Below are 23,021 nucleotides of genomic sequence, written 5' to 3' on the forward strand. Positions count from 1 at the left end.
TAACAAGTAAAATTATATTTATTATTTTTTAATTATAAAAAGCAGTTTAATAGTTCAATAGTTGTTGAAAATGTTAATAGACTATAAGTCGGTGTCAAACATTCAAAAAAAATAAAAAAATAAAAAAAGAGTCGGAGTCAAACATTTCAATCTCCAGAGTCGGAGTCCGACTCTGGAACTTTGTATAATGTCCATTTGACACAAATGGGAAACCGGTGTCCCTTTTATATATTTTTTCTGACGCTCTAATAACAAGTAAAAATACATTTATTATTTTTTAATTATAAAAAGCAGTTTAATAGTTCAATAGTTGTTGAAAATGTTAATAGAGTATAAATCGGTGTCAAACATTCAAAAAAATTAAAAAAAAGAGTCGGAGTCAAACATTTCAATCTTCAGAGTCGGAGCCTGACTCCGAAGCTTTGTATAATATCCATTTGACATAAATGGGAAACCGGTGTCCCTTTTATATATTTTTTTCCGACGCTCTAATAACAAGTAAAATTATATTTATTATTTTTTAATTATAAAAAGCAGTTTAATAGTTCCTTTTTTAATTTAGTCTCGGAGCTTTAGTTTAATAATTCCGGAGCTTTGCATACCAACTCCAGAGCTTCACGGTAAATAAATTAATATATACTTGTAACTTAATCTTTTGAGTGAGTTTTATATACAAAATGAATATAAAAATGATGGTGATGAATTTTATTTTCAAAAATTCTATTTTTAATCCTCATTTAAACTTGCTCAAAATAGCCATGGATCGAAAAAGGGAAGAAAATGTCAAAGAGGAGAAATTGTTTTTCTTTGAAATCCAGAAATTAAGAAGAAGTATTTTTATTTTGTGTGGTCTCTTCTTTCCAAAGATCATTACCCTAAAGGTTTACCTCAAAAGGTTCAAAATACTTATCGCATTTGTGTCTAGCACATACTTCTAAGCACTAAAATTTATTGATAAAAAACAACCGGAAATAGATTTGACTGCGGAAATATTAACCAACAGATGAGATGACGTAGAAAGGATCATCTTTCTTCCGTATTAAAATAAAGCTTATTTTGAATTCGATTTTCCTTGGAAACAAAAATAACATTTGACTCAATTTGTGATTAGCGTCCTTTTATAAATATGGCTTATTTTTACGCAGTTTCTTTTTAAAAAACAAAAAGCTTACGTGTTAGCTAAAAAAAGTAAATGATTTACCCCGATTTTCGTGTAGGCGTTTATCACGTATGCCCGGGTATTAATAGATTAAACCTTTCGAAATAAAGTTTAATATTGCTTAGTGTAATTCGTTGACGCAATTAAGACACCGGTGCCAGGGTAGCTCAGGGGATTGAGTGCTTACTTCCCACAGAGGTGAAACGAGTTAGATCCCAGCGATAGTTTGGAGATACTAACTCCGTACCCGGCTATTATTATTAAATATCCAAAAATTATTATCTATTAAATAACGAAAACATTTCGGAATGAATTAAGCCTCTGCATTTATTATTTAATTAGCCTAAAGACGTTTGTGGTGATAGTAATAATCTTAAAATATACCAGACTAAATAAAAATTACAGGAAATTTTTTCAATTAGCCTGGCGCGTTGTGAACGACGCCAACAATTGCAAAGAGCTAGATATTTCAATCAGCCAACTATGATTATATCAATCCCAAACTTATCCAAACTTATGACTTTTGTGTACCCTTTCTAAATTTTTCGTAACGCTGTGTACCACTAATAATTTTTTTTTTTTTAAATATGTTTATTTTTATTTTTTGGTGCGAAAGATAAAAATTATATATTATAAAAATAAACAAAATAATTAGAATTTATTACAAACCTTTACTATAAAAAATTCGCACAAAAGTTAAAAAATCACAACTGTCTGTTGACACCACTAATTATTAAGTGTTAACTCTGCAAAAAATAGTCAATAGAAAAATACGTAATCGTAAATTTACATTGCTGGATTTGATTTTAAATAAAATCATTTGAAATTTTCGCTTGTTGCAAGATATTTCGCATAAGAACGCGTCCCCCCACTAAACTGTTCCCGCACCCCTGGGGGTACGCGTGCCACACTTTAGGAAACACTGGGATAGAGTATTCACCTCCCAATGAGGTGAACCCAGGTTCGAATTCCAGCGGTGGCTTGTTATTACAGATTCTGCTCCCGAGTCACACCAGCCACAGTGCTGACGTAAAATATCCTCAGAGGTAGACGGATCATGGGTTAGAGTCCCCTTATCGTCAGGCTAAACGTGGGAGGAGTTCGTGGTTTTCCTCTGCGTGTAATGCGATTGCGGGTTACTTTCATGTAGAAGTCCTCCATGAAGGCGAGTTTCTCCCAATACTTATTCCATTTTATTGTCCTTTGGATTGGGTTCAAAATTACTAGGCTACGGAGTAGAACGTTAGTAGGCATAAACCGAAAATCGGGTTGGCTGTTCAACGACTTTCATAAGATAAAAATAAAATGAGACACCGGTGTCCCTTTTACACATTTTTTTCTGACTCTGTAATTATTAGTAAGAAATATTTTGGAACTTTTCAATTATTAAAAACAGTGTAATAGTTAATAAAAAAATTTCAGATTATCGGAATTTTATTTGTACTAAAATGTCCAATCCAACCAAAGTAGTGAGAATTTTTTTTTTTCATTCATATTCAAAAATGTATCAATAATTGATTTAGCAAATTAAAGAAATTTCGATGATGGATAACTGTCTCTCTCAGGTCTAAATAACAGCGAATAAGTGATAATTTTAAACATTATTATTTGGAAGTGAACCATGTTTTTTAAGTGAACCATGTTTGGAAGTTTACCTTTATGCAGAAAAAGACACCGGTGTTTCCTGCTGTATTTCATAAACACAAATTACTAAAATGCTAAATATTAATTGAAAAATTATTGCTTGGAAGTGAAGATTTTACCTTTAACCCCTTGGGGACGGTTGATTCAGAAAAGCATTCGAACAAAATCAGAATCAAGTTGTAATTAAATAAAAAACGGTAACTTAAATGTAGTCGTTACTAATTTGACAGACTTACTTTGCTTTTACACTAATTATTGTTAGTTTAATCATATATATAATCAATGTTAATTCAAAGTATAACTAAATAGTTTTATTTTGAACAAAGTATTGGTGAATGAAATAAATCAAACAATTATAACTCCGCCCACAAATAAACTGCTAAAGAAATACTTTGATTACCAGTTTTATATTTTTACCCTGATTGATACGGTTTTATGCTGTCACGTATTTGTGACAGTCGGCGCGAAAGGGTTAAAGCAAAAAAAATGACAGGGGTGTATCATGCTGTATTTCATAACCATAAATTATTTTTAAATTAATATTGAACTAATTTAATTAAATTTAATATTAAAAAATTAAATATAATATTTTTCACTTATTTTGACCTAAACAATAATTAATTAATTATGAAAAATGTTTGAAAAATATGTTGATTAAAAATAATGCGTCTAAGGGTTAAGCAATTTTAAAATTTTATTTTTATTTAAATAATTTAATTCAGATATAATCTTAAGCAAATAAAAAAAAACTGAAGCATTCATCGTGATACTTTTCCTGACATAGTTAAAAAAAAGTATACTTTAAAAACATAATTTTCCAACTTTGCATACAATAATACATGAAATATAAAAAAGATAGAAAAGCTATTCACTCGTTTGCTTTAGATTTATTAACTTTTATTACTGTTAGACATATCATCAAATGAAAATTTCATATTTTGAATATTTCACTTAGCACTATGAAAGAAAAAAAAACATTAAAAGCTTATTCATAACGTTCTTTAAAAAACTGATTACATAAAAAATAAACATAAAAATTGTCAACATATTTTAAAGAAATAAAAACAAAATCTGTAATCAAAGGTACAGGAAATATTTAGCTTAAAATATATACATTTAGGATGTAAAATTATTTTTTATATACATTATTAAAATGAAGAGTTCATCGAATCACAATTGATAAACTACCACTCTAAAATATATATTTGCTGTCCGGAGCAAGTTGGCATCTATATTTTATTCTTGAATAACTAAGTGTTATTGCTTACAATCCTATGTAAATGATAAATATCAATAAAACGATTTTTTTTCTTAGCTTTCACATTGTTATTTTCAATTCTCGATTATATTCAAGTGTGAAAAATTATAACAGCATAAAGTACAACGCCGCTCGAATTATCTCGAGTGTGTACAGTTTGGCCTGTTTAGCGTGCTCGAATTAACTTGAGCGCACAAGTTAAGGGGTTAACGCCTCTCACAAAAATGTTGAGTTCAAACTTAATGAGTTTTAGTGAAAACTTTAGCTTGAAATAATCATTTTGTGTATCCTTGAAAAACATGTTCGTGAATAACAGACAAGAGACAGAATGATAGTAATAAAAAGGAGACAAACCTATATCATTTAAATACATTTGTGACTACCATTGTATGTTATTTTTTAATGAAAACATATTTGTGTGACTTTTAAACGCTGCATTGAAAAAGGAAATTCTTACTAGTACAAACATGAAGTTACGTACACTATTGAGTCTCTAAGGTTAAATATAACCACTAAGTCCCTCAGGCTGAAAATAATTCTGATAAGCCCCTAAGGCTAATTACAACCAATTTGGTAGGAAACTATTTTAAAGCACATGAAATATTTTGTGATGATTTAGAAAAATCGTAGCAATTAAATATTAAAAATTTAGAGAGAATTAAAAAACTAAAAAAGAAAGTTTTTTTTTCCTTTTACTATCAAAAGTATACTATTGAATTTGAATATTTCTAAATTTAATTTTTGTGCACTATATAAATTCAATTTTTTTTAAATATTTTTTATACAAAAATTTGCTACGATTGAAATAAATTTTTCATAATATTTTTAATTCTAAAATTTTGTTTTTTTATTATTTTACAAAAAAATAGTTATGGGATACTCCAATTTAATACTTTTTCTCTGAAGTAATATCACTCCAAACACTTTATTTTGCAATCTTTAGTACTAAAAAATACATAAAATTTTAATAAATGAAATTATTTACTTACGTTAAAGCATCATTGCGAATATAGTCCTCGCGATTGAGAAACTCTTTAACATAAATTTTCACTTTCCCATTCTTGAATTTTTCAGTTCAGAAAGTTAACTTGAGTTCACAAAACAAAGTTTCTCGTATAGTCAAAGTTTCGTTCCAACAGTAAACAAAAACACTCACAATAAACAAAAACAATCCTTTCGGCAATATGAGACACAATATAAATGATACATAAAATGGAAATTAATATCCAATGGTAGCAGTGTGGTTAGCTAGAGAAGTTATTGCTGTATTAGTAATGATATCATTGCAACTGAAAGCAAACGATAGCGAGAGGACAACGACCCTTCCTCCCAAGAACGTAGCGCTGCCGAGGGAAAAAAAGGATAGACTCTCCTCTCTGGATCTTCTGTTTGGAAGATGCTTTCTCCGTTGCCGGTTTGAATCAAATGATACGTTCTTTTGGAGGTTCGGCACACTTGCTGCTTGTATGTGGGTCAGTGGCGGTCATGGCTAGACTATCATAGAGAAAAGCAGAGAGATTTCACTCATAGTAGGTTCGGAGTACTCGTGCCCTATTTGTGAGCCAACCGGTTTTTGTCGCTTTCTGACCCACTTAATTTGTATTTATCTCTTTTTTTTTTTATTTAATTTTTTATATTTTATTTATCTTTTTTTTATCATTAGCTTCTTCATTCTTATCCAAATCGCCAGCGCATCGCTTTTCTATTTTGATTTTGCGTTCGAATCAGTTGCGCCTTTTTTAATGTTAGCGACGCCTTTGAGAGTCACGACCTTTTGATTTTTTTTCTTCTTCTTTTTATGTTCTTATGTCATCCGTAGATGTATGTTTACAACGGTATGTACCGTTGCATGAGGATGACATCGATATGTTTAACATCGGTATATTCTTAGATGTATTTTCTCTTTCTATTCTTCCTTTCTTTTATCCCAGTTCTTTGATCCCTTGTTCTTCTTTTAACAGTTCCTGGGAAATTATACCTGAATCGCCTTTAAAGTAACAGCAGATTTGATTAAATTTATTTTAGAAACAAATTGCTTCTTTGTTTAACTGTTCTTTTCCAAAAAGTTTTATTCTCAGGTTTTTCGCTTTTGATTTTGACTGATGTTTTATTTGTTTCTCCTCCTGAAATTAAAAAGAAAGAAATAGATAAATAAAAATAGCAAGCGGTGCTTTTAACTTCGCGTTATTTTTTTAAAATATGTCTAAAAGGATATTGAACATACGTTTGATATCCTTAAATGAACCACTATAAAACCTTTACATACAGATGGCACACCGGTGTACCTCTTATATTTTTTTCTGACACTTTAATAACAAATAAAAATGCATTTAGGTATTTTTTTAATTATATGAAACAAACTAATAGCTATTAAAATATTTTTTAAATTATCAGAATTACATTTATACTAAAATATAAAATCCAAAAAGAGTAGTTTGTAATTTTTTTTTCACTCATATTAAAAAATTTATCAGTAATTGATGTTTACAACGGTATGTACCGTTGCATGAGGATCACATCGATAGTTTAACATCGGTATATTCTTAGATGTATTTTCTCTTTCTATTCTTCTTTTCTTTTATCCCAGTTCTTTGATCCCTTGTTCTTCTTTTAAAAGTTCCTGGGAAATTATGCTTGAATCGCCTTTAAAGTAACCGCAGAATTGATTAAATTTATTTTAGAAGCAAATTGCTTCTTTGTTTAACTGTTCTCTTCCTAAATTTTAATTCTCGGGTTTTCCACTTTTGATTTAAATTGATTTTTATTTGTTTCTCCTCCTGAAATTAAAAAGAAAGAAATAGATAAATAAAAAGAAATAGCAAGCGGTGCTTTTAACTTTGCGTTATTTTTTTAAATATGTTTTAAAGGATATTAACCCCTTTGAAGGCCGTGGTAAGTATACTTACCACCACGCTTTACCACTTTTAATTTAGGTTTCCATTTTTCAATAACTTCAGCTTTCTTGAAGTGAGTTTGAGTAAAATTGGTAACCATTTGTCACTTTTAAGAAACGTATAAAAGTTGTAAAATACATAATTCCTTCTGAAGTTTGCAGTATTTAAGGAATTTATTTTATAAATAAAGAAAAATAAAAGTCAGTAAGTTCCTAATAGGTCATGTTAAATATATTTACCACCAAAAAAATGGCATTTTTATAAACTAAATGAGTTTTTTTCATATCAATTACTGTTCTTAAAACAATTTCAAATACAAAAATGCTTTAATTTACCTTTACAAGAAATGAAGGACCCATTAAAGGGTTAACACGTTGAATGCCACTCTAATTTTACATGTCTTGCCCGTCTAGTAACGGTAAATATCTACAGACTAAATTTGCAAATATTAGACAGATTTTGCTTGCTTTTTAAAAGGTTTAGCATGACATATCTGAAAAAAGTGGTGAATTATATAAGCCTGCGAATTGTTTAGAAATAGCGATGGATTAAAATCTACTAAATTGAATTTATTGAACCAAGAATCACAATGAATAAACTAACACTTGAAAATATTTATTCGCTATCCGGAGCAAGTTGGCATCTCTGTGTATATAAAAAAAACTATTTTTGTGTATTCTGTATTGCAATAACTTCTTCAAACCATTTTAGTAACAATAATAATATAAAAAAAAAATTAAAAATTTACTCGAATTATGTGTTTCTAATAATTTTGGTTTCTATTAATGTGTTTCTAAAATTCAGTGCCGGTCACCGGTGACCCCCATGGCATTCAATGTGTTAAACATGCGTTTAACATCCTTAAGTGAACCACTATAAAACCTTTTCATACAGATGGGACACCGGTGTACCTTATATATATTTTTTTTCTGACGCTTTAAATTACAAATAAAATTGCATATATTTAGGTATTTTTTAATTATGAAAAACAATCTAATAGGTATTAAAATATTTTTTAGATTATCGGAATTGCATTTATACTAAAATATAAAATCCAAAAAAAGTAGTTTGAAATTTTTTTCTCTCCTATTAAAAAATTTATCAATAACTGATTTTGTAAAGAAAAAAAGTTTAATGAGGCATAAATGTTTCTCTTAGGTCTAACTAACTGCAAACAGCGCAAATTTTAAATCTTATTGTTAAGAAAAGTATTTGGAAGATTTTACCCGTAACGTAGATGTTTCATGCTGTATTTCTAAACCATAAATTATTTAAATATTAGAAATAATATTCCAACTTATTATGACCTAAGTTAAAAGTATTAATAATATGTTTCATAAAAATTCTGCGTTAAAGTGATGAAATCTAGGCGTTTTTTAAAATATTCTGTTTTTTCCATAACGATATTCTTTCTTGAACGCAAAAAGTACTTAATTTGTATCCAATCCATTGTTGTATTTTAAATTAATATTTAGTCTCGAATTCTCAATAATCTGTTTGATACAAAAATAATTCTTTCAGCTATTGTTTTAAATAAAATATCTTTCCCATCTAATTAAATAATTTCACATGATTCACTATTTACACAGTAGCATACCTAAAAAATAATTCCTAAAAACTTAACTCCGCAAAGTTTCGCATTGAAAAACTATATGCCTTAGTAAAGGGGATCTAACATGGAAGCATTGTACGCAAACAATTTGAATTTAAAATTTATGTGAAATTATTAAAATATTTTTAAGTAATAAAATGGTTTTAAAAAAATATTTTATTACAATTTAGTAAAATATTTTAAAAAAGGGAATATAGTTAAAAGTGATTTTATTTGTTTCTCCACCGAAAATAAAAAATAAAAATCAAAGCTTTTCTTAGACTTCGAATTACTTTCTTATAGTTTACACCATACCTGCCAACTTTCACTCTGTCCGAGAATGGATTTTCAGAGTATTTGTAAAACAATAAACGAAAAACAATCTGACTCAAAAATATATTTATATTTTGATCCCGTTGAAATTCGCTTGCGCAAGGATTATTATGCATTCATATATTTATTGTAATTATTTATATGTAGTGGTGGTCAAACTCATTTATAATTATCATTATAATTCAAAAAGTTAATTGGAATAACACAAGTATTTCTACCACTTTAAATATGAAAATAAAATCTTCCGGAAAATCCGGAAGAGTTGGCAGGTATGGTTTACACGGCTAAATTTGAAAATGAAACACTTGAAAAATTCTGAGAGTTTTTAAATACATCCTGCTTTTTCCATGACAACAATTTTAATTGAACGTAAGAAAATATTAACAGTATTTTAAACTACCAACTGGAAACTCAAAGCTAAGAGGTGGAAAGTTTGGTACAACATTGTTAAGCATTTTTAGACCCACAAGGGCTGTAGCGCCATAAAAGAAAAGTCAGTGTTTTTAAATCTGATGCATGTTGCCCTTCAAATCAATATTTAGCACCAAATATAAAATTGTCTATTCAGGACAAAAGTAACTCTACTTTACTGAATAGGTTTAAATTAAAATATTTGGACCCATCCCCGCCTAGTTAAATAATATTTTGCTGCTCACAGTTGCTTACTTAAAATCTAATCCCTTAAGACTTATTTCCGTTAAGTTTCGGATTGAGAAACTAAAAACTGCAGTATTAAAAGTTGCCTAATGCAAGGCTAATGTGTGTAAATAGTACACTGTAAAAAATTCTGAATCAAATTACTGTAAAAAGTACTGGCCCCGTGAGTCCCGCACCATAAAATCCATTTTACCGCAAAGCCATTTCTACCGTAAAACTTTATACTGTAATTTTTGCAATAATATTTAATTGCTTTTTTTAGAGTAAATATTGATGCAAAAATTAAGGTATAGTAGGTTTTTTTGTACCGTGAGATTTTAAGTACTGGCACTTCGGGTGCAAGTACTTTTCACTATAATTTGATCCGGAATTCTTTACAATACTTTTCCAATATTCAATTTCCCTTCTAAGTTTGTGGACCGCTTTATTGGTCAATTTAATAACATAATTTTAGTAAGGGAGAGTAATAACAAGTAAACTAAGGGACAACGTTTTTCTGATTAATTGTGAAAATATAAAAAGCAAAGGTTTAAATGTATCATACATTTTTAGCGATCTTTACACGTAGGAAAAACAAAATAGATAAAACAATTGCACAATACATGCTTAACGCTATTTGCATCTCCTTTTTTTTAAAAAACAAAAATCTGACTCTAAATTACAGAGCATTTTACACATTCAAATTAAGCTAGTAATCATAATATTTATGATATAAATAAATGTAATGCTTTTAAAATGTTTAATTTAAAAAAAATTAAATATTTTTTTAAAGAAAAGAAGAGTGAATCCAATTAAAATAAATTGAAAAAAGGCTAAGGACGTAAACGCCACACTTTCTAAAAATAATTCCTAAAAAAACGTAACATTTCACTGAATTTATATCGTCTTCTAATGAGTTAGCGTTATTCAGAGCACATTTAACTCGTCTATGCCATTAAACTGATTATCACAGCAATAAAGAAAATGATTCACTCAGCAAGCAGTATCTTCACAGAATGGGCCTGTTAATGGTGACTTAAACACGATATTTATTGATCCTTTTAAAAACAGTTGGTGGCGATAATTAGCGCGATAATATTTCGATTCGTATTAAGCGTTTTTCGTAATGATAGTGATATTGTTGTATATAATTGTTGTGTATAATTATCGTTTATTTGATATTAAAATTCATTATCATGATATATTCTGAGAATATTAAATATCACGATTAAAATATCCTATCTCTTATCCCCGACCAAACATTTTGCGCCATTTTAGGACTCCAACTTCTAACAGCAATGATGTCATGTGATTTTAATCCCGATCAGATGACATGGATAGTGCCTGAGATGTTACACCCCTCTCAAATTTTCTATTCGACATCTAAAGGGACATCTTTCAGTTATGAAAAATTTAACGATCACCTTGCTGCTGGATCAGTACCCCTAGATCAGTACTCCTGGATCGGTACCCCTAGAGGTATTGATTTGTTATGGGAACTTAGAGAAATTTGTGACACCGACATATTTAACGTGCACCAGTCATTATTTAATACACGGGAATTCTTCAGCTGGCTGGATTCGAACTCTCGCTCTCACGAATATGAGTCCAACGCCCTACCAACCGGGCTATCTGGGCCCCATGTTTATATATTTTATTTATTTTATAACCGTCATTGAACAGCTGATCCGAATTGGGGCAACCGTCACGACAGGTTCATTTTCTTATTATATTTTATAACCGTCGTTGAACAGTCAACCAAAACTTATGAGTTTACGACTACCAGTGTTCAACTCCATAGCGTTGTAATTTAAGCCCAATCCAGAAGACAAGGGGACGCGAAGGGTCAAGCATTGGGAGAAATTTGCCTTCGCGGAGAACTTTTTTGATAGAACTTACCCGCATTTACGTTACGGGAAGAGGAAAACTAAGAAAACCTCCCACGGTTAGCCTGACGGCAAGGGGACTCTATCACATGATCCGTCTACCACTGAGGATATTTTTACGCCAGAACTGTGGTCTGTGCGAGCTGGGTGAGGAATTCGTATCAACCAGCCATCGCTGGGATACGAGCCCGGTTCACCTCATTGAAGGGCGATTACTCTATTCTCTGAGTCACCACGGGTCCCAGGTTTTTCTAAATATTTGTCTGCGTCTTTGAGAAAACACATGAACTTAACGCATCGCATCATAGATTAAAATGTATTAGTACTTTATTCCTACCACGCCCTGCCTACCAGGGAAGTTGAAACATTTAGTATTTAATCGAGTTTTAAAAAATTCCGGTTTGTACACAAAAAATGTAAGATGTCGAGAGAAACCGAGGATAAATTCTCCTGATTTTTTTATCAGTAAAGAGAAAGTATTCAAGATTTGTTTTAAAAAAATCACATGTAACAGGAAAAAAAAGAAAAAAAACATTATTTTACTCCGTTAGTGTTATGGATATCTTTCGATTTTCCTCAATTAAACCCTTAACGCACAGATTTTTTTGGAGAAAAAAAAACCATCCAAAAAAATCAATTTTTTTTTATGTAAAAAAACACACTTTTCTTTTGGTGGACAATTTTGATATACTACGCTTTCCATGGAAATAGGCTATATTCAGAGATGCCAACTGCTCCGGACACGTCAAAATAATTTTTAAAAAAAATGGTAAATAACTACAAAGTAAATTTGCAAATATTTGACTATTTTTGATTGCTTTTTAAAAGGTATTGCATGGCATAAGTACTTTAGAAATAGTAGTGGTTAAAAATCTACTGAATTGAATTTATTAAACCAAGAATCACAATTGATAAACTCCCACTTTAAAATATATATTTACTGTCCGGAGCAAGCCGGCATCTCAGTATAATATTTTATTCCTGAATAAATAAATATTATAGCTTACTATCCTATGTAAATGATAAATATCAATAAAATGATTTTTTTCCTTAACTTTCACATTGGTATTTTCAATTCTCGATTATATTCGAGTGTGAAAAATTATAGCAGCATAAAATACAGTGCCACTCGAATTATCTCGAGTGTGTACAGTTTGGCCTGTTAAGCGTGCTCGAATTAACTCGAGTGTACAAGTTAATGGGTTAAAGCTAGGAGATACATTTTCTAGTTCTTATCATAGTTTGAAAAATAATGCTCTGCAAATATCACAAAAATGTGGGGTTTTATTATAATTTTGTTTATGACAATGCATAGTTAGCTCCTTTTCTCTAATTAAGTGAATTAAAGTTTTTTATATAACATCTGATGACTATAAAAACTCTATTAATTCATCTCAAAAAAAAGAGGGTTGCATTTTGTAGTAAAAAGGGGTTTCGTCCTTCACCTTATTCGCAAGGGGGTTAATGGAACGAAAAAGGGTTGAGAACCTATGTAGTACCTGGATGTGCTTTCCGTTTCAACAGGTGATCTGTATTATATATTTTTTTTTTCGTAAATCGAGATATTTGTTCTCACTACTTAACCCCTTTACTTCCGTTCTTTATATTTCATTTTGAGAATATTGGAACAGATTTTTTCATATACTTCAACGGCAGGTCATAAGTTCAATGACAGGTCCCATGAAAAATTTTGAATGTTCTTAAACCTAAGTCTGTTGAAGTTTAATGTACTCTGGCTGATAAATTATAAAAAAAACTGAAAACTTGTCTTGGGAACCTACATAATCATTTGATTTATACTCTGTTGCAAGTTAAGAAAAGAACATTGCCATATAGGATCAAAGTAATCATCCGCGACAGCATATAGTTCCGTTTTATTTCGTTATCAAATTATACAAATAAGCTTTCAAAACAAGCTAGAAGTTAAGCTCGTCGGACAAAAATTTAGTTGATGCTATCTTTTGCGATATATATCATAGAATTATTAAAAAACGAGTTATAGTTTCGCTGTCTTATTTCAATCCTAGATTTAGCGACGTATTTCTATAAGTAAGGAGAACATTCGTTCTTGAAAAAGAAAGAACTATATGACGTTGCAAGAGCATTGGATTTGATTAGACCGCCAAAAATGGCGCTTCTTATGCTGATATGCCCTTAACAAATTAAATAAAACCTAAAGAATTTTTATTTTTAGCTGTAGAAAAAAATTCGTCTGCAAGAAACAATATGTATTATTCTTCTATCTGTTTCTTTAAATTCGAACAGGAAGATGCATATTTGTTACGATTTTCTCCTAGATTTAGCAACATATATCTGTAAGTAAGGAGAACATGAAACATATATGACGTTGCAAGACATTGGATTTGATTGGACCACCAAAAATGGCATATCTTATGCTGACATGCCCTTAACAAATCAAATGCTACTAGAAGAATTTTTATTTTTACTCATGTTTAGCTGTAGAAAAAAAATCGTCTGCAAGAAACAATGTTTATTATTCTTCCATCTGTTTCTTTAAATACGAACAGGAAGACGTATATTTGTTACGATTTTATCCTAGATTTGGCGAGGTATTTCTATAAGTAAGGAGAACATTCGTTCTTGAAAAAGAAAAAAACTATATGACGTTGCAAGAGCATTGGATATCATTAAAACACTGAAAATGGCGCGACTTATGCTGACATGACCTTAACAAATCAAATGCTACATGAAGAATTTTTATTTTTACCTATGTTTAATCGTCTGCAAGAAACAATATGTATTATTCTTCCATCAGTTTCTTTAAATGCGAGCAGGAAGACGCATATTTGTTACGATTTTTAAGATATCATTTTCATTAATTCTCATCAACAAAACAATAATTTTTATTCAACAAATTTTATTTCCCTCATTTCACACGATTCTCACGACACACGACAAGCAAGCAAAAAGAAGGTTTCTCAAAGTCGTTTCATGACTTGGAGATGGAGATGTACGTTCGAGCTGGGTGCTTGGCATCCATTTTTAGTGTACTTAGATGCAAACAAGATCTATTCATAAGGATAATGGTTCTTTTTGCAACAGAGTATAGTTCCTCTTTAGAGTTCTGTATTATTTAAGAGATTTTTCCGTTTTCTGCAAGTAAGAGTTTTTTTTAATCGAACAAAATGGTGTTATATTAAGCAAAATGGACCTAAAAGTCAATATTTATCACTTATTTATTTCCATTTGGGCTAAACATACTTTTCAAAAAAGTAAAAAGTGTTAATAAAAAGTGTTTCATTACTAGCATTCATTTTTCAGAAATAAAGTATTTCTGCCGAGTTTTACTTGTCTTCGCAATACTTTGAAAAAAGTGATTCATGACTGTACGTACCGAGTAGGAAATTATTTAAACACATAGATGTGTAATTGTGAACAGATAATTCAGAAGTAATGGAAATAGAAATTATGGAAATTGCTAAACCATTATTATAATTATGGATATAACGTATTATAACTATGGAAATTACTTATAAATGGAATTTACTAAACCAAGGATCATACATTGAAAGGTAGATATTTTATTTACATCGCACTAGTTGTTGCAGTTCATTTACGTCACACTAGAGCTGCACAATGGGTTATTGGTGACAGTCTGGGAAGCATCCCTGAGGATGATCCGAGGACATGCCATTACAATTTTGATCCTCTGCAGCGAGGATGGCATCCCCGTTTCGGTAGCTCGACGACCTGCGCGCGAAGTCGAGTACTTTACGGTAGAACAGTTTAACAAGGACCAATACCGTACATCGTCTGTCCCTATGCAGAATGATCCAAGTGGTCGCCGATCCGCACTCTGACCTCAGCCAGTGATGCTTGAATTCGGTGTTCTGCTGGGAACCGTGTCTTAGCGATTAGTACACCGCGGGACTATACATTAAAAGACTACCACTTAAAAATATTTATCCGCTATCCAGAGCAGGTTGACATCTCTGTTTGTAGGAAAAATTTCAAAAGCATTAAAATTTACTAAAAAAGCTTTATGTTATCAAAATAATATAGTTGTCATTATCTATAAAATATAATAAAAAGAGGTCACTTATCTATAAGATATGATGAAATATGTCTGCGTTTGTACGTACCGATACCGCGCACCCTCGTAACTTAGGTAGGCTGACCGCAGTCCACGGCGGGACCATACATTAAAAGACTATCACTTGAAAATATTTATCCGCTATCCAGAGCAAGTTGACATCTCTGTTTGAAGGAAAAGGCATTAAAATTGACTAAAAAAACTTTATGTTATCAAAATAATATAATTGTCACTTATCTATAAGATATAATAAAAAGAGGTCACTTATCTTATAAGATATGATGAAAAATGTCTCCGTTTTAACACTTTCTCTTTCGAGCTGTGACCTATAAATATCACGTTCAAGGAGAATCTTATTGACAAATTCATTGTTCGAATTTGAATATCGTATATTTTTGTTAAATTTAAGTAGTCTTTATTTAAATTTAATATAATTAAATTTGATATTTATTAACCCTTTGAACTCTAATGTCGCCAACAACAGTCATCAATTTAAAATTAAAAGTTTTTGTATATTGACGTACCTGAAAAAGATTTTGCAAAGTGATAGTGAGACAACAATTAAAGTTGGAAATTTTCCTAAAAATTAAACTGCTTAAACATTCAGGAGGTGAATAAGCTAACAAATTTAAAATTTTTTGCATCATTTTAAGGAATGTAATTTTACATGTCAAAAGTACGAAATTTGAGCAAAATCCGCTGAATTGTCCCTGAGAAATTTAATTGAAAAAAGTAAGGCACTTAAAATTCGATTTTTCGGAATTATTCGGCTGATTATGCTCAAGTTTTGAATTCTGCCACATAAAATTACATTCTTTCAAATGATGCAAAAAATTTTATACCTTACAATTTAAAAAATTTTCGACACTTCATAAATAAAATAATAAATTATTTTTTCACATGGAATTATCTTTGAATAAACAAATTTTATAATTTTGTGCAAAAATTGCAAATAAAATAACAAAGAAAAGTTATTGTTTCAACATATTTCAAAACTATTTTCTTTTTGTATACCTTTTATCTATTTTGTTTGTGCAAAATTTTCTGAACACAGGTAATATTAAGCCTAAATTTTATAATAATGGTCTTCGTTTGACTGTGATAGAGTCTTAGAAAAATTTGAAATTATTAAGATTGTGCTGCAGATCTACTCTCCATATTTTGATACCAAGTATGCATACATAGCTAGTATCAGACCCCTTTATATGCATATATTCAGATATATAGGGGTGCCAACTTTTGGGAAAGGCTGAGAAAGATTTTTTGAAAGGCTTACGAATGAAAGACAGAGTCAGCATTGCCTGACCCGAAGATTGAGCCCATGACCTGTAGTACGAGAACGTAAATATTTAATATTTTTAGTTATTTTATTTAATTATAATCGAAAAAATTTTGAAATGTAAAGTATATAATGTATTAAATCATTTTAAAGAATCAATGTTTTGTATCAATTCTTCTTCTGCTTACGTTCTCGAAATATGGGGAAATATACAAAAAATAAAATTAACATTAAGGCTGCAAACTTTGGACACCTCTTCTGACCAAACTATTGGCACCATACTTGGGGGATTCTCACGAAATATGATATTCACTGTCCCTTGCTCCAAGATCTAATACTATAATACTAAAAGAACTTTTTTTAAAAAAAAACTGATAAATAGCATTGCTGTTAGCATTTTAAAATGACTTTGCGCTGGCATTGACTGTTTTGTATACTTAAGAAATTTAATTGAATATCAAAATGTCATTTTCCTGACATGTCCCAAACAATATTTGCAATAATAACTAGCTTCAAAACTTCCCATACATTTTTCAAAATCTAATTTTTTTTTATCTTAAATCTATGTTTGCATTTCTAGAATATATGCAGAGAGTATTGTTTACTAAAACTTCGCTTAAAATAATTTTTTCTGTCAATAATTTGTTTGTCCCATGAAGATCTGTCATTTTCCTGGCTACTTTTATTTAGTGATTTATAACCAAAATAGATAGCGCCAGGAATCAATATCGTGTGTTAACAGATTGATTAGATACCCTCCTATATGAACATGTCCTGTTGCATGAATAAAGAACCAATTTTCTGGCTCAAAATCTATTTCAAAAATTTTTTCAAGGTGAGTAGGTTTTTATGCTGTCATTTTCCTGGCTTCTTGAAATCATTAATAACAAAAACTACATAGATTTATCTGAGTTATTTTAAAAAATACTGTTGTTTTCTGCAGAATATAAACGTCTTCGACCAAAATATTAAATTAAAGTTATATGCTATAAAATGGTGAATTTGTTATTATCCTGGCTGTCATTTTCCTGGCTTATGAATTTCAGGACATTGAAGTGTTACCAGAAATTCTTTTTAGCTGCTAATACTGCAAAGAGGGAAAGCAAATATTAACGTAATACCAAGTTTATGTATGATTGTAATATGCTTGTATGTAATCAAAGTTATTTATTTATTTAATGATTGATTATTATACACAATTTTATTCTGCACATATCAGCAACAAAAATTTTTTTGCTTCTTTCTACAGTGGATAAAAAAGAATTAATTTAAGTAATTTATGGTCCATCTAACATAAAGGCTTAAGTTGAGTTACTATTAACTTAAAATGACTGTTTTTTAAACTTCTAGGGTAATATGTCATTTTCCTGGCATTCAAGATTTGGTGAATTTTTATTTTATCTTTTTCTTGAACAAATGTCAATAAACTACACTGCTGCCTATAAGATATTATTAAGTGTAGCTAAAGAAGTATACAAAAAATAATTTAGATTATTTTGAAGACTTTAAATTTGAAGAAATTTTTTGGTCCGAATTGTCATATTTCGAAAGTATGGTTTAGTCAAAAAAATTACTTTTGTGTTAGTTTTCGTATCATGAAATATCGTTTGCACTAATTAAGCGGCATATTTGAGTCTTTTGAGTCTTTTGTGCTAGAACGTGAAAATCCGATCATTAGATTAAACGTTATTCAGGGTGGTCCGATTATTTTTTGCGATCTGTACCTAAAAAAAAGTTTTCAATACATTTAACAACTTCTACTTTCATTATCATTCAAAAACGACAAAAATAATGAACAGTTGTTTTACTTCTATATTTCATAACAAAATATGTAATATAAAGCTTGTTTTTTTATTTAATGCAATTTGTTTTAAATCAAACAGTAGCAGTAATCAAAACCTGTAAAATGTTTCTTTATCTAAATAAATTAAAGATATATGGGTCACTTAGATACAAGAAGAGTGATGAAAAATTGAAGTAAACACTTTCGCTTTCAAGACATGACCTATTAAACAAAATCACGATCAAGGCGAATGATAATGATTAAAACTCATGTTTTGATATAAATGTCATAGTGTTATTTTCTTCTTTTCCTTAATCGTATTTGAATCTGCGCAAGTTGAAAAATCATTTGAATCTGCGCAAGTTGAAAATTCATTTGAATCTGCGCAAGTCAAAAGGTTCAAAATTAATGTTATTTTTAACCTTTTCGGGACGGGGGAATCCTAAATGAATCAGAATGGGAACCAATATAAATTGGCAACTTGCCATGGATTTTTCGAAGATCTTTCACCAAGAAAAATGAAAAAGCCACAGTTTAAGTGCCTTTGACTTGAAAAAAAGCTGTAATTTCAAACAGTATGCACCAACTCGCTGTAAAGAATTTTCTGTGCTTTAGAACGAACAAATAACTAAAATATTTTAAAAATTCTTAATCTTTTTAAAAAATTTCCAATTTGGCGATTACATTGTAAACATAAAATACGGTAGACGGATCATGGGTTTAAGTCCCCTTGCTCTCAGGATAACCGTGAGAGGTTGTCGTGGTTTTTCTCTCTGGGAAACGTAAATGCGGGTGAGTCAATGAAATGTTAGTTAAAAAATCAATGAAAAAATTGATTTTTTTTGGGCCGGTTTTTTTCAAAAAATCTGTGCGTTAAGGGGTAAATTGAGGAAAATCGTAAGATATCCATAACACTAACGGAATAGAAAAAATGTTTTTTTTTCCCTGTTTTTCTGTTACATGCGATTTTTTTTAACAAATCTTGAATGCTTTCACTTTACTGATCTCAAATTTGTGCTCAGTTTCTCTTGACAGCCTACAGTTTTTATGCACAAACCAGAATTTTTTAATATTCACTCGTTTGAATACTAAGTGTCTTTACTTCTCTAGTACGTAAGGCGTGGTAGGAAGAAAGCACTAACACATTTTAGTTTATGATGCGGTGCGTTAAGTTCATGTGTTTTTTCAAAGACGCATATATGTATAGAAAAACCAGGGAGCCGTAGTGACTCAGGGGATAGAGCAATCGCCTTTCAAAGAAGTGAACCGGGTTCGTATCCCAGCGATGGCTGGCTGATACGAGTTCCTCACCCGGCTCCCACTGACCATAGTACTGGCGTAAAAATATCCTCAGTGGTTGACGGATTATGCGTTAGAATCCCCTTGCAGTCAGGCTAACCGTGGGAGGTTTTCGTGGTTTTTCTCTCTATGTAACATAAATGCGGGTTAGTTGCATCAAAAAAGCTCTCTACGGCGGCAAATTTCCACAATGCTTGATCTAGGAGTTTTTTTCGTCTTCTGGATTGGGTTCAAAATTACAAGGCTACAGAGTTAAAACGCTAGTAATTACAGAGTTAAAACGCAAAATTACAACGCTAGTAGTCGTTAACTCAATTTTTTTGGTTGGCTGTTCAACGACGGTTATAAGATATAATAAAAATTGGACCTCTCGTGACAATTAGGAAAAGTTTATCCTTGCGATATCTAAAAGTTTGGCATTAATAATTTCTTGGTTTGGGCTTTCTTTTTGTCTGTATAAGAGCTGCCAAATTTTACGCATTTTGCGTAAGGCCTTATATTTATATTTAAAGTGGTAGCAAAATTTAAGCTTTCTATTTATTTCTTGAATTTATAAATTTGTTTAAAATTATAATGACCACCACTACAAATAAATAAATTCAACATTCAAGTTAAAATAATCAGACTGGAATAGCTGCTAGGGGCCTTCTGCGCGGCCCAGGTGCCCAATTTTTAATAAATAAAGAAAGAAAGAAAATGGAATTGCTGAGAACCTTATACTCTTTTTGTAAATATTTATTCTAGTGGTAGCTACGTTTATGTTTTAATGTATTGATTTGTATTCATTCAAGCTTATTTTCTACACCACTACATACAAATGATTTTAAAGTTCATATAAAACGCCACTTTGTCTCTGATCTCTCGTGCTGAGGCTTTTAAAATATTGGCAAAATTTGTCAAAATAATAAAAATTTTAGCTGTTGCCTGTAAAATATTTTGCCAAAAGCGTAGAAACAGGCAACTCTGCGATAGTTTGCTAATGAATAATATGGATCTGTCTGTAATTGTGATTCAATTTTCATATTACTACCATTGAAGAAAATCTTCCTCGGGAAGATTAATAGTTGGCAGGTATGCTCTGCGCAGAGCTGCATACTACTACAATTTTTATAAAATATATGTGGAGTGGTTGGCTTTAAAAATTTTGCATATTATTTTAAAACCCTGCCTACGAGAACAAAGTGACTTTTTATGTTAACTTTTGAATCCTCCACATATGGGGGTACAGAAAATAATTTTAAGTCAAACTTACTAAACAAGGAATTATATATTAAATTATAAAATTTGCTACCATTAGAGAAACTTACCCAAAAGTTGGTAACTCTGTTTCTATGCATATACAGGGGTCTGATAACAGCTATGTATGCATATTTGGTATCAAAATATGCAGAGTGGATCTGCAGCACAATCTTAACAAGTTCAAATTTTTCTAAGACCCTATCACAGTCAAACGAAGACCATTATAAAAATTAGATTTAATAAAACATGTCGCAGATTCAAAGTTAAAACGACGCTTCTGAAAACATAATTAGTGTTATTTGAATGAGAAGTGAGTGCAGAAGTGTCGTTTAAACTTTGAACCAGCGATGTGTTCTGAAAATTTTGCACAAACAAATAAAATGTATACAAAAAGAAAATAGTTTTGAAATACGTTGAAACAATAACTTTTCTTCTGTATTTTATTTGCAATTTTTACACAGAATTATAAAATATGCTGATCCAAAGATAATTTAATGCAAAAAAATAATTTATTATTTTTTTATTACTTTATTTATGAAGTGTCGAAAAATTTTTTTAAGTTGTAAGGTATGCAATTTTTTGCATCATTTGAAAGAATGTAATTTTATGAGGCACAATTCAAAATTTGAGCAAAATCAGTCAAATGATTCCTAAAAATCGAATTTTAAGCATCTGAGCTTTTAGTATCACGCACAATTACAAAATTTGTTTATCCAAAGATAATTTCATACAAGAAGTAATTTATTATTTTTCATTATTTTATTTAAGAAATGTCGAAAAAAATTTGAATTGTAAGATATACAATTTCTTGCATCAGTTTAAAGACTGTAATTTTATTTGGGGAACTACACAATTTGAGCTGAAACAGTCAAATGATTCCTAAAAATCGAATTTTAAGCTTCTCAAATTTTAGTATCACTTTTTTGTCGCAGCAATGTGGAAAAAAAGATCTCAATTATAAAATTCGTTTGTCCAAAGATAATTCCATGCAAAAAATGACCTTTATTACATATTTGTTATTTGTTATTATTTTATTTAATAATGCTCGAAAAACTTTTGGACTGTAAGGTATAAAGTTTTTTGTACTATTTTAAATAATATAATTTCACAAGGCAAAATACAAAATTAGAGCAAAATCAGTTGAATAATTCCAGAGGAATCAAATTTTAAATACCTGACTTTTTTGAAATTCAATTTGTCCAGATCTATTCAACCAATTTTGCTCAAACTTTGCACATGTAGCACTAATAATCACTTGTTTTAATCGATGCCCAACTTTCAGGACCTTAGCGTTGACTGTTCCAGAGTTAAAATCACTTTTTTTTATTGATTCTCAAATTTCAGGACCTTAGCGCTGACTGTACCAGAATTAAAATCACTTCTTTTAATCAATGCCTAAATTTCAGAACCTTAGCGCTGACTGTTCCAGAGTTGCAAGAGATTCGAAATAGCTTTCTGTAACAAGGACAGACAAAAAATACTGAGTAAACACTAAGAAAAGTTGAAAAAATATTGCTAAGAATTTGTTATTTTATTTAAAAGTTCTTAAAATTTTTTAAATGAATGGAATTACTAAAATTTAAGAAATGGAATACTTACCCTTACTGTCTATAAACAATATTCAACTAGAGCTCTTAGAAATTAAGAATATATATTTTAAAAATTTCTTACCTTTTAAATCCTATATCCTTAAAAATTCTGATTACTTATCGTTAATTATTCGGAATTCTTTTAAGTCATGGCTTTTCTTTTGCTTATATACTTACAAATTTGGAAACATATTTTGTTAAAGAATTGAAACAAATGAAGAGCTTAGTAAATGAGGTAGGTGACATACAGCAATTTTTGCACCTAATTTTTGTCATTTGCTGGTGACATGAAACAATTTTTGCACGTCATTTTTGTTGTTTACAGGTGACATGAAGCAATTTTTGCACCTAATTTTTGTCATTTGCTGGTGTCATGA

The 23,021-nt window shown here is 30.2% G+C and overlaps 1 protein-coding gene and 1 long non-coding RNA gene across 2 annotated transcripts in view; both read right to left on the bottom strand.

Annotated features, from left to right (window-relative positions):
* The window catches only part of LOC107455863 (hormone receptor 4), a 58,610-nt gene extending 52,971 nt beyond the window's left edge, over window positions 1-5,639 (bottom strand). Inside the window, exon 1 of the mRNA XM_043041218.2 lies at window positions 5,051-5,639. The gene's annotated coding sequence lies outside the window, so the exon portion shown is untranslated. The remainder of the gene's footprint in view (window positions 1-5,050) is intronic.
* A 120-nt stretch (window positions 5,640-5,759) lies between these two features.
* Window positions 5,760-22,510, bottom strand: LOC139427203 (uncharacterized). Its single transcript, XR_011638340.1, has 3 exons — window positions 22,311-22,510; window positions 15,505-15,619; window positions 5,760-6,184 (listed from the first exon to the last, which is right to left on the bottom strand). It is a non-coding gene; the product is annotated as an uncharacterized LOC139427203 (long non-coding RNA).
* Between the last annotated feature and the right edge of the window lie 511 nt (window positions 22,511-23,021).

The sequence above is a fragment of the Parasteatoda tepidariorum genome, chromosome 12, assembly GCF_982258835.1.
Source record: "Parasteatoda tepidariorum strain Cologne lab strain chromosome 12, Ptep-v5.0, whole genome shotgun sequence".
Classification (NCBI taxonomy): domain Eukaryota; kingdom Metazoa; phylum Arthropoda; class Arachnida; order Araneae; family Theridiidae; genus Parasteatoda; species Parasteatoda tepidariorum.